Here is a 10,808-nt window from a genome sequence, read left to right on the forward strand (position 1 = left end):
ATTCTCATTCTTTTTGCAGTCCCACATAAATCTCCTCCTTTAGACAGCCCCCATCCCATTCTTTCTCCATCATTCCATGTCCAATTTATACAAATCTAAACAATAATAAATCCCTTGAAGCTATAATGTGTAATTAGATAGAAATGCAGAAAGATGAGAGAAAAGTATATATGAAAAGATTGAACCAAGATAACAGTAATATTACATATAAATCAATGATACAATGTTAATAATTATGTTCCTAGATATAGTGTGATTACTATTATAGAAGTGATTCTTTAATTGAAGCTTATGTAAAATTAGAAATTGAGCCTAACTTAAGTATGGTACCACCCGTCATGAAGATGATTTTTAATAAGAAAATATGGCCATAAAGTCAAGTTTTACGATTTGATTGAAACATAATGGAAAGGTAACACTTAATTTTCCATAAAACTGATAAACAAATCACGTTCATTTATAGAGACAGAAAAACTTTGCTTTCCTCTTTAGGATAATATTTCTTTAGTTAAAGATTATTGGTTCAGCTTGTAAGGAAATAGAGCTTGAAACAAAAATTGATTGTTATCGAAAACATTTAGGGCATTTTTGTTTTATATTTTAGAATCAATGTAGCTCGAACTTTATGTTCTGTAATTGCTTGTGCTAAAAATTATAGACCCTTGTTGTCGTTAAATAATAATGTTTATCTTTTAAAAAAAAATTGGAAGAATTCAAGAAGATCTAGATATTCATGTTTGTTTTGCATATTTATGAATGAGTATGCTTATTCCAACTAAAAAATTTATATATTTAATTTGATATAATTAAAGGTTGTTTAAATTGACTTTGAGAAAAGAATATTCTCGAAAATACTCATTTTTGTTTAATTCTTTTAATGAAAATCATTTAAAATGTGGTTGAAACATTTTAATCCTTTTCAGAACGGTTTATTTTCTAGTTTTACTGTAAAAGAATAATAATCTCCAAATTTTGGATCAAACTATTGTTTTCAAGAAGCGATTGAGTTAATAATTATTGTAATTTCTGATAATTTATTAGAATCACCTCTCATTTTCAATAACTCCCTTATTACCAAAATGGAAAACTTAAAATAGAAAAAGTGGGGAAGTAATCTTTTTGTGGAATATATGAACAATAATAATATTGCTTTTAAAAAGGTAAAGCAACACAAAAATTAAAAAAGAGAAATAAAAAATAGAAATAGATACAGTTGGGAATTGGTGGGATTGATGATTCATGAGATGTGGGGAATGGATGGATGGAGGTTGAGTTTTATATATTTGGACTATGATGAAATATCCATGTGACACGTGGACCCATCTAAATATTTGAACATGTTATGATCATCTTCTTTAGGAAAAAATAGATTAAATCATAACACTAACACCTTATGTTTTTGTTAATGTAAAATGGGCCCAAAACTTAATAATGTACAACACTCACTCACTCCACACCCACTCTCTATCACACACTTCTTTTTCTCATTTTGGTGGTACATTTTGAATTTTTCAACCACTTTTCTTTTCTTCTCTATGTTACTATTTTAATATTTTACATTATTAATTGATTTACCACTTCTTTGCATTGGTTTCGAAATGGTCTTTCTCAACTGTACAACCCTGAGACCAACCATTGAACGCATATATTTTAAATATTATGGTTTTAGGTTTGTCATCTCAGGGAAAGACTTCTTTTTCTCTATGCTCAAATCATTTTAGTTATAAGTTTCGTTTTTCTCCATTTTTACATTAAACATATCTTAACTGGGTACATTTTGAATAAGAGAAACAAAAACCAATTTATATCGTACCTCGGCTTAAAATACCAAACTATACTTTTCTAAGTAAATCAAATTAAATTCTTACTTTTCTTTAACCGTACTTTTTGGAAAAATCATTTTTGAAAGAAAAATATTTCACATGACAATGTATTATTGGACAGTCGTCCGAACTACACAAGATAGTTACAGCTTTCTTCTTTTATTATTTCGATAATGAAAATATTTCTTTTTTTCTTTTATAAAACCTTCAATTAGTGAATATGAACTTCAAATTTTGAATCGGGACTCTCTGCCCTTCCCTCTCTTGGATAAATAATGAGTGAGAGCAAGACTCTTTTTTGGACTTCATGTTGTCAAACAACTGGACAATATTTCAAGAATAAATTAAAAGAACAATAATTATGTGTTTGATATAGTGGAAACCAAAATTAGAACTTTACAATACCAAAAAAGGAAAAAGGGTTTGAAGGTAATATGGGTGTGGACAAGAGGAAACATTAATATCTAACCACTAGTGCTTTACACAAGTGATTGGTTGATGTAAACAAACCTAGAGATAATATTAGAACATCATGTAGCTGGGTTTCCATATATGTAATTAAAATAACTTTTAACTTTTTTCTTTTTTTTTTCTTTCAAGTGAAATGATATTTCAATAAGTGTATTTAAAAGTGTTAGAATTAATGGACTTACCTATTGGAAGATTTGATATAAATATTCTTTCAATATTTATCTCTTTGTATTTTTCTATTTATTTTCCTTTTGTACCTACTGTATTATTATTAAAAAATAATAACAACAAAATAATCGTGGTTTTTCTTTCGATACTCGGGTTTCTACGTAAATTGGTGTGTGCTTTTTGTCTCTACTTTTAGTATGGTATTAGAGAGCAACATTGAACACACTCTAGAAACCCTAGAAAACACAACCAATGATGGACATCAAATAGAGGAGACAACCAACAGTTTTAGTGCCACCTTCGATGCTTGAATGAGTGCTGCCATGAATGAATGGTTCCGCCTCCTTCAGAAAATGTTGAAAAATGCATTCCCATCAAATCTCCAGCCATATGCACCACCGAAAACCCCTCACGGTCCTTTACGCACCGCCGACGGAGCTGCACGCGTCGCTCCTTCCTCCTCATATGGCATCGACCATCCCATTTGTGCAACTTTTTTCTTCATCTACGGCCTATAGTGCTCCCCACGCCCCGATTTGTGTACTGCCACCTAATTTCGGCCGACAACCACCGCTTCTGCCACCAAATCTGCATGCCCTACCACCAACTAACCTAAGTCATCATCCCGATGTTAAGAAACCTCAAACTCACGCAACATTTGTGATTGGTGGATCTTCGACACATTCCAACCCTAACGTTCAAGCTTCCTTGGGAATAGCTCAACAGCAACTGGAAGGGCTTCAACAACAGATTGCAACAATTAAGGCTACCTTAGGGACAACATCCAATACTTCTATACCGATGTATCCTGAGAATTCGGTAACCTCATTTCCTACTTTATCCTCTCCTTATGTGACTAATGTAGTGGCTTAGTCTACCGTGTATCATCTTTAAGGGGACAAGTTGAATGACAATAATCATTTCTCATTATCTCAGCCTCATATGGTCCTTGAAGGACGACATAAATTTGGCTTTTCTCACACAGAAAATACCTTGCCCTTCACCGGATAACCCACAAGAACGATACTAGAAGGCAGAGGACTCTATTCTTCGATCCATATTGATCAACAGTATGGAATGCCAGATTGGCAAGTTGTTACTATTTGCTGCAATAACCAAAGATATTTGGGACACAACCCAAACATTTTACTCCAAACATCAGAATGCCTCTCACCTATACATGTTGAGGAAGCAGGTATATGATGCAAGCGAGGAGCCATGAATGCCACATCCTTTTTTAACAAGTTTTCTCTTATTTGGTAACCTATGTAGAGAACTAGACTGGAGAGATCACAGTAATAGTTTCTAGTACTCTAGACTTGAAGAGATTGACAGGATTTATGACTTTCTTGCTGGTCTTAATCCTAAGTTTGATATCGTTTGAAGGTGTATACTAGGCCAGAGATCGATTCCCTCCCTTATGGAAGTCTATTCTGAAATCCACCTCGAGGAAGATCACAGAAGTGCTATGAATATTTCTACGACTCCTATTATTGACTCCGCTACTTTTAGTGTGAGGTTCTCTACCAATGACAGTGACAAGCACAATGGAAAATCAATTCCTATCTGTAAGCATTGTAAAAAAACAATGGCATGCCAAAGGATAGTGTTGGAAGTCACATGGTTGTCCCTCATGAGATAAGAAACACCCTCCCAATGACAAACAGAACACAGGGCGGGCGTATGTGAGCGAGTCTGCTGGATCTTTTCAACCACCTGGTTCATACGGAAACTAGATCGATCACAGTCACGGTACTCTAGGTGTCATTGTACAATCAGGTATACCTCAGTTCTTTGGTCTTGTTAGTGTTGATGGAAAGAACCTCTCGATTCTGAATTCTGGCGCCACAAATCATTTAACTGTGTCCCCTGAACATTTTGTGTCTTATATTTCTTGTGCTGGCAACGAAACAATTAGACTTGCAGATGGCTCCTTAGCCTCCATTGTCTTATATTCCTCATGATGGCTCCTTGTCCAATCAAGTATACCTCAGTTCTTCAATCTTGTTAGTGTTGATGGAAAGAACCCCTCAATTCTAGATTCTAGCACCACAAATCATTTGACTATGTACTCTGAATATTTTGTGCCTTATATTCCTTGTGCTGGCAGCGAAACAACTAGACTTGCAGATGGCTCCTTGTCCCCCATTGCTGGAAAGGGAAAGATTTCTCCATATGCCTAGTTGTCCTTAAATAATGTTTTGCATGTGCCCAGACTGTCTTATAATTTGCTTCTATAAGCAAGATTACTCATGATTAAATTGCAAAACAATATTCTAACTTAATTCTTTCTCTTTTCAGGACTTGAGCTTGGGGAAGATGATTGACATTGCCCGACATAGTAATGGACATTGCGCAACATAATAGGGGACTTTGCCTCCTTGATGATGATACTTCTTCTAGTAGCATTTCTAGGACTAGTCTTTTATCTTCTTATTTTACTACTTCTGAGCAAAATTGTACGTTATGGCATTTTTGTTTAGGCCACCCTAATTTTCAATATATGGAACGTTTATTTTCTCATCTCTTCTCTAAAATTGATGTGTCTACCTTATCTCGTGATGTATGAATTCGAGCCAAACAACATCGAGTTTCTTTTACATCACAACCATACAAATCAATCCACTTTTTCACTATTGTTCATAGTGATTTCTGAGACCATCCAAGATAACAACCTCATCTAAAAAAAGGTGGTTCGTAACCTTTATTGATGACCATACCCATCTTACCTGGATCTTTCTTGTCTTCGACAAATCTAAGGTCACTTCTATCTTCTAGGACTTCTATAACACCGTAGAGACAAAGTTCAATACAAAGATTCTTATTTTACAGAGTGACAATGGTCGAGAGTTCCAAAACCACACCCTTAATGAATTTTTGTCTTCCAAAAGCATTGTCCACCAAAGTTCTTGCACCTATACCTCCCAACAAAATAGAGTAGCGAATGCAAAAACCGTCACCTTTTGGAATTTGCTCGTTCTCTTATGTTGTCTACTTCCCTTCCTTCCTATCTCTAGGACGATATTGTTCTAATTGCAACTCATCTTATGAACCGAATATCTTTTCATGTCCTACATCTCCAGACGCCCTTATATTGTCTTAAAGAGTCATGTTTCTCTACTCGCCTTATCTCTGATGTTCCTCTTCGGGTTTTCGAGTGCACAACCTATGTTCATAACCATGACCCTAACCCATCTAAGTTTACTCCTCGGGCTCAGGCATGTGTTTTTGTTGGTTACCCTCTACATCAACGAGGCTATAAATGCTTTTGACCGTCTTCCCGTAAATACTTTGTCTCTATGGATGTTACCTTTCTCGAAGATTGTCCTTTCTTTCCTGTTAGCCATCTTTAGAGGGAGAGCGAGAGGGAAGAGTCTAACTCTAACTAGGTGATATCCTTAGAGTCTACCACTCCTACCACTCATATATAATATAAGCAACGGTTTAAATATTTCATATAATATATAGTGCTAATATAAATCAAATCCATATTAATTTAACCTATAGTTTATTTATGAATTTTATTCATATTATTATTATTATTATTTTAATCATATTCAAATATTAACTTCTCTCATAAAAATTTTATATTATAATGTATCAAATAAATTATATTAATTGTATCATATACAATTTATTCCCTTTAATCGATTGAATAATTTAAATTAAACCAAAATAAATTTGATTCTCATTTATCCTTATTGAGCTAACAAGGGGACCTTATGGACCTACAGATTGAAGCTCCAATGAAATGGGATTAATTAATAAAACTCTTTAATTAAATTAATCTCTATTCATTGATTATTAGTCATTCCACTAAAGACTAATAGTTGCATTCTTCTTACTGTAGATATATTTTTGTGTCCATTAGATATAACCAATCAATAATGCAATGACCCTTCACAAATTGCTCGTAAGTACAGCTAGGTCAAAAATTACCGTTTTTTCCCTGTAATTACATCTAACTCCATAAGTACCACTCATTCCTCTAATGAATAATAATTATAGTCCTACTATAACTAAACTCCTCTCAGGCCCAGAGAGAGTGTGGCGCCACATTGTTCAAGCCCTGGAATCAGCCCTTAAGAGAACAATTTCTCTACTTTCTCTATCTATAGAGAATGAGTGAATTCCTTCTTGTGAAACAGTGTTTCCAGCTCTTCAATGAGATGAATCCCTAAAATGGTAGGCATATTGAGTCAGCGACATAGGCCACTCTCACCCATAAAAATCAAAGGACCACCTTCATAAGCAAGAGTTCACAACTCATCAGGATTCAGGTCAAGTCATCTATGGTCATCTTGGTGAAATGTAGTCTCAACTAGTAACGGTGTTAATAAGAGAGACTATTCATTTCATGGTCCGGTCTTATACAAACTCTTTGTATATAATACCTCTACTCTAATGTCTCGACATGAATGATTATGATCAAATCATTTGTAGCACTTTAGAACAATTGTAACAACTACAAAGCAGATCGTATTCGTAGTGTCACCAGAATAAGGTATCCAGCCTTATCCGTGTACTACAAACCATTTAGGTCATCAGTTAAACATGATCTACTTGTATGTCTCCACATACATGTTTAGGTTACAGAAGATAACCTTGGATGTTAGTTTATTGGTTTTGTGGGCTAATGCAACTAAATGTTAAAAAAAATAAAACACTTTATTTTATTAGATAAATAAAATATTTGTATAATATATACAATTACAAACTACAAGACTATGAGATTTAGGGCATCAACCCCAACACTAAACATGTTGAGATTGATCTGCATTTCATCAAAGAAAGACTTGACAGTAGGAGTATATGCATTCCGTACATCCCTTCGAGCCAACAGACTGCTGATATCCTTACCAAGTGGCTTCTCAGACCAAACTTCTGCTTTTGTGTTAGCAATTTGGGCCTCATTGATATTTACGTCCCAACTTGAGTGGGAGTGTTAGAATTAGTGGGCTTAACCCATTGAGAGATTTGCTTTAAATATTTTTTTCCTTTTTTATCTCCTTGTATTTTTCTATACATTCCCCTATTGTACCTACTTTATTATTATTAGAAAATAATAGCAACAAAATATCTTGGTTTTCCTCTCGATACTCGAGTTTCCACGTAAATCGATGTGTGCTCTTTGTTTCAACTCTCAATAAAAGTTTAGAAAGCTTTCATATTTATTGACATAATGAGAGAGGAGTGGGTTGAAATAATTGAGAAAATAGCAAAACGCATGATTTTATTAGACGATAATAACAACAGACGACTATCCTATCGTAAAAAGAAAGAATACAATTAAGAAGGATATCTTTCTAAAGCCAAGTGCAACTTTCAAATGCTCGTAAAGCTGCAATGACATGAGCACTTTTGTTCTTCTCTTTAGAGATATGAAAAAAATAAGAGATATGAACAAAGCTTGCAACAAAAATAATATCCTTAACAGGGACCCAGGTCTCAGCGAGAGAACTTCTTTTTTTTTTCTTTCAAAAGGATGATCACCTCCAATGCGTAATTAGAATCTACCTCCAAAGATAGATTTGATTCGGAACACACATACTTCATCATGAAAAGACCCTCTAAACAGCTTAAGCCTCCAACATACTACTTCAACCATTACAAATACTCTAAACACAGCCTACAATTAAAGAAAAGAAATATGGAAAAAGGGTGGTTTCATGAACAAGTAGATATAGACAGTGAGGATTGTTTTTTTGAAATAGCAAAGATTTTGGTATCATCTTATAATTCTTACAAAAAATAAAAAATGTGTCACTAGTCTTCATGATAAAATGTGTCATTGGTCTTCATGATATTTTCAATTTTTGTATTATTAAGATATCATTATATCTTGAAATAGTGTTAATTGTAGCTAATTGATGAGTATAAAATAGTATTGACTGAAAATATTTGAGAAATAACACATTTTTTATTGTATATTTCAAAAGTAGCACAATTTTAGAAAACTCGTAAGTTTATTTTTCTCGGTCAATCTCGTCAAGATTGACCCCAAGTTTCTTCCCAAATTTTAAAGAACTCCTTAAGTGAAATTTTCCAGTCCCTCTTGGTGGGATGCATCACCGAGATAGTGTGTTTATTATTAAAAAATTGAAAATAAAGGGATATAGCAAATGACCGAAGCACCCTTGGAATACCAACTTTGATATTCTCATAAAACCCTTAACCCTAAGCACGTTTATCATTTCGCCCTAGAACTAAGCGAGAACTCCCAAAGATTTTCGAATTTTTCTGATTCTTGCATCCTCAAATTTGAAGAAGTCATCCTCAAACTGAAATTAGTCAAGGAGAATTACTAACGATTTTATAGTTTAGGTCCTAGTTTTTAGTTTACGTTTTTAGGTTTTTAGTTTGAAATTAGAGGCAAATGGAAAACTCTGTAGTTTTGGTACTCTTATTTAGTTATTGTTGAGAATTTGGACTGATTTTAGTGTTTTTTATGAATTCCTTCGATGAATCTCGAGTTTTTCATGAGTCTTGGTCCATGTAGATGATGAATTCCGATCAAGATTTATGAGTTTCTCGAGATTCGTTGAAGAAGTCCTAAGATCAGATATATGCAAAACCCTAACCCTATGGCATCCCAGTACAATGTTGCTCAAGTTCTATTGCTTATTCATGTAATCTCAGTCGAGAATGCCTTGAGATTTTCCTAAGATTCATCACAAAATACTGATTTATATGTGTTTTCTTATTTTTGCAGATGCCTCTTATCACGAAGATCAATTTTAAGGACTTTTTCTTGACTAACCTCACATGTTGTTAGCACTTAGTAAAGACAATGTCGAACATAAAAAATAAGCTTACACCTAAGCAACTACACATGTTCAAGAAAAAAAATTTTGATCATTTCCTGGACGTGAAGTTGGTTTTCAATGGACCGCTCTACCACTACATCCTATTAAGAGAGGTTGAAGAGGAACGGGTACCGGTGGATTTATGTAGGGGCCAACGGTGGCACGTGTCCCCCTCACATTATCGGTTTTTGTATTTTAATATTAATTTTGAAGTGTCAGATTACAATATATATATATTAAATAATGTTTTGTATCGTGCCGTCGAGTTAGTTGATAATAAATAATTGTTTAAAATAAAGCATTTGAGCCCTCGACAATATATATATTACAATATTGAAGTGTCCTTTGTGAACATTGTTCTTGCATATTTAGGTTTAGTCGTACTAGATAGTTTCGTCCTTAAGTGAAGAAGTATCGACTAGGGCTTCGCATGATGCGTATCGCTTGGGTTTAAGGTGAATGAGTCCCAAGTTTTCGAGTTCCAATTGGTAAGTCATTTTTTATTTTATTAATCCATCTCACATTAAGGGTATAGGGTTTATGATTTAATAACTAATAGTTGTTGTTTGATGTTCAAAATGTAGGCCTGTATGTAACCAATTGAGCCCACGGATGAGGAGCTTGCCTACCTTGATTGGGTTCTTGAGATCCCTTCAATGGAAGGTTTTGAGGATATCCTTAACACTCTTCTTAGAGAAGACGATGCTCCTCCTTTACATTCACATGGCCAGCATGCACTTCAACTTTCGGCACGCCCATCGTTAACCTTCACCACCTTTCCATCCTCGTGAGCTTGAGGATAATCCTGGCAGCCCTACTTCGGATATTGTGGTCTTTCTTAGACATGTCTAGAGCCAATTGAGGCGAAAGCGAGTGCGGGCCACTTTAACTCCAGGCTTGACAATGTGGAGTTAAAGTTGGACCGAATGTACTCCATATTGGATCACATGAAGTCCTCTTTAATATTTTTCTTATATTTTAATTTAATCGATTAATTAATGTTTATCATAATTTTCTATTTCTTTCAGAGTGTGTCTCATAATTCTTCAGACACCAAGACCGACAAAGACCACGATAAAAGAGGTGGTGAGGATAGGGGTACAACTGAGGACCCCAACATTCACATTGCTTATCCCATTATGGTCCTAGACGTTGATATCTAACAAAAATAAGAAGAAGATTCAGCGAGCGTGATGAAAGACCCATCGAAGGTCCACATTGAAGATGTCCGAGCTCCTCATTATGTCCTTGGGTTGTAGCAACGTTGAAAATGGAATGCCACCTCTTCCAATCCTTCCAGCTAACGAGCTACAATTCGAGAAGTTGCTTTTCAACATATAAAGCCTCACCTTCTCTACCACGATTGAACCATCTGAAGAGATAGATAAGAACAAGGTATTTAAAATTATTTTAGGGTTACCTAGTAGGGTTTAGGGTTTAGTTATTGAATTAAATTTTGATAATTGTAGGTCAAGGAAACACCTCCCCTCTTGACATCGTCCAATCCATGTGCTACCTCCTTTTCTGACCAATCATCACA

This window comes from Cucumis melo, chromosome 3, assembly GCF_025177605.1.
Source record: "Cucumis melo cultivar AY chromosome 3, USDA_Cmelo_AY_1.0, whole genome shotgun sequence".
NCBI lineage: Eukaryota > Viridiplantae > Streptophyta > Magnoliopsida > Cucurbitales > Cucurbitaceae > Cucumis > Cucumis melo.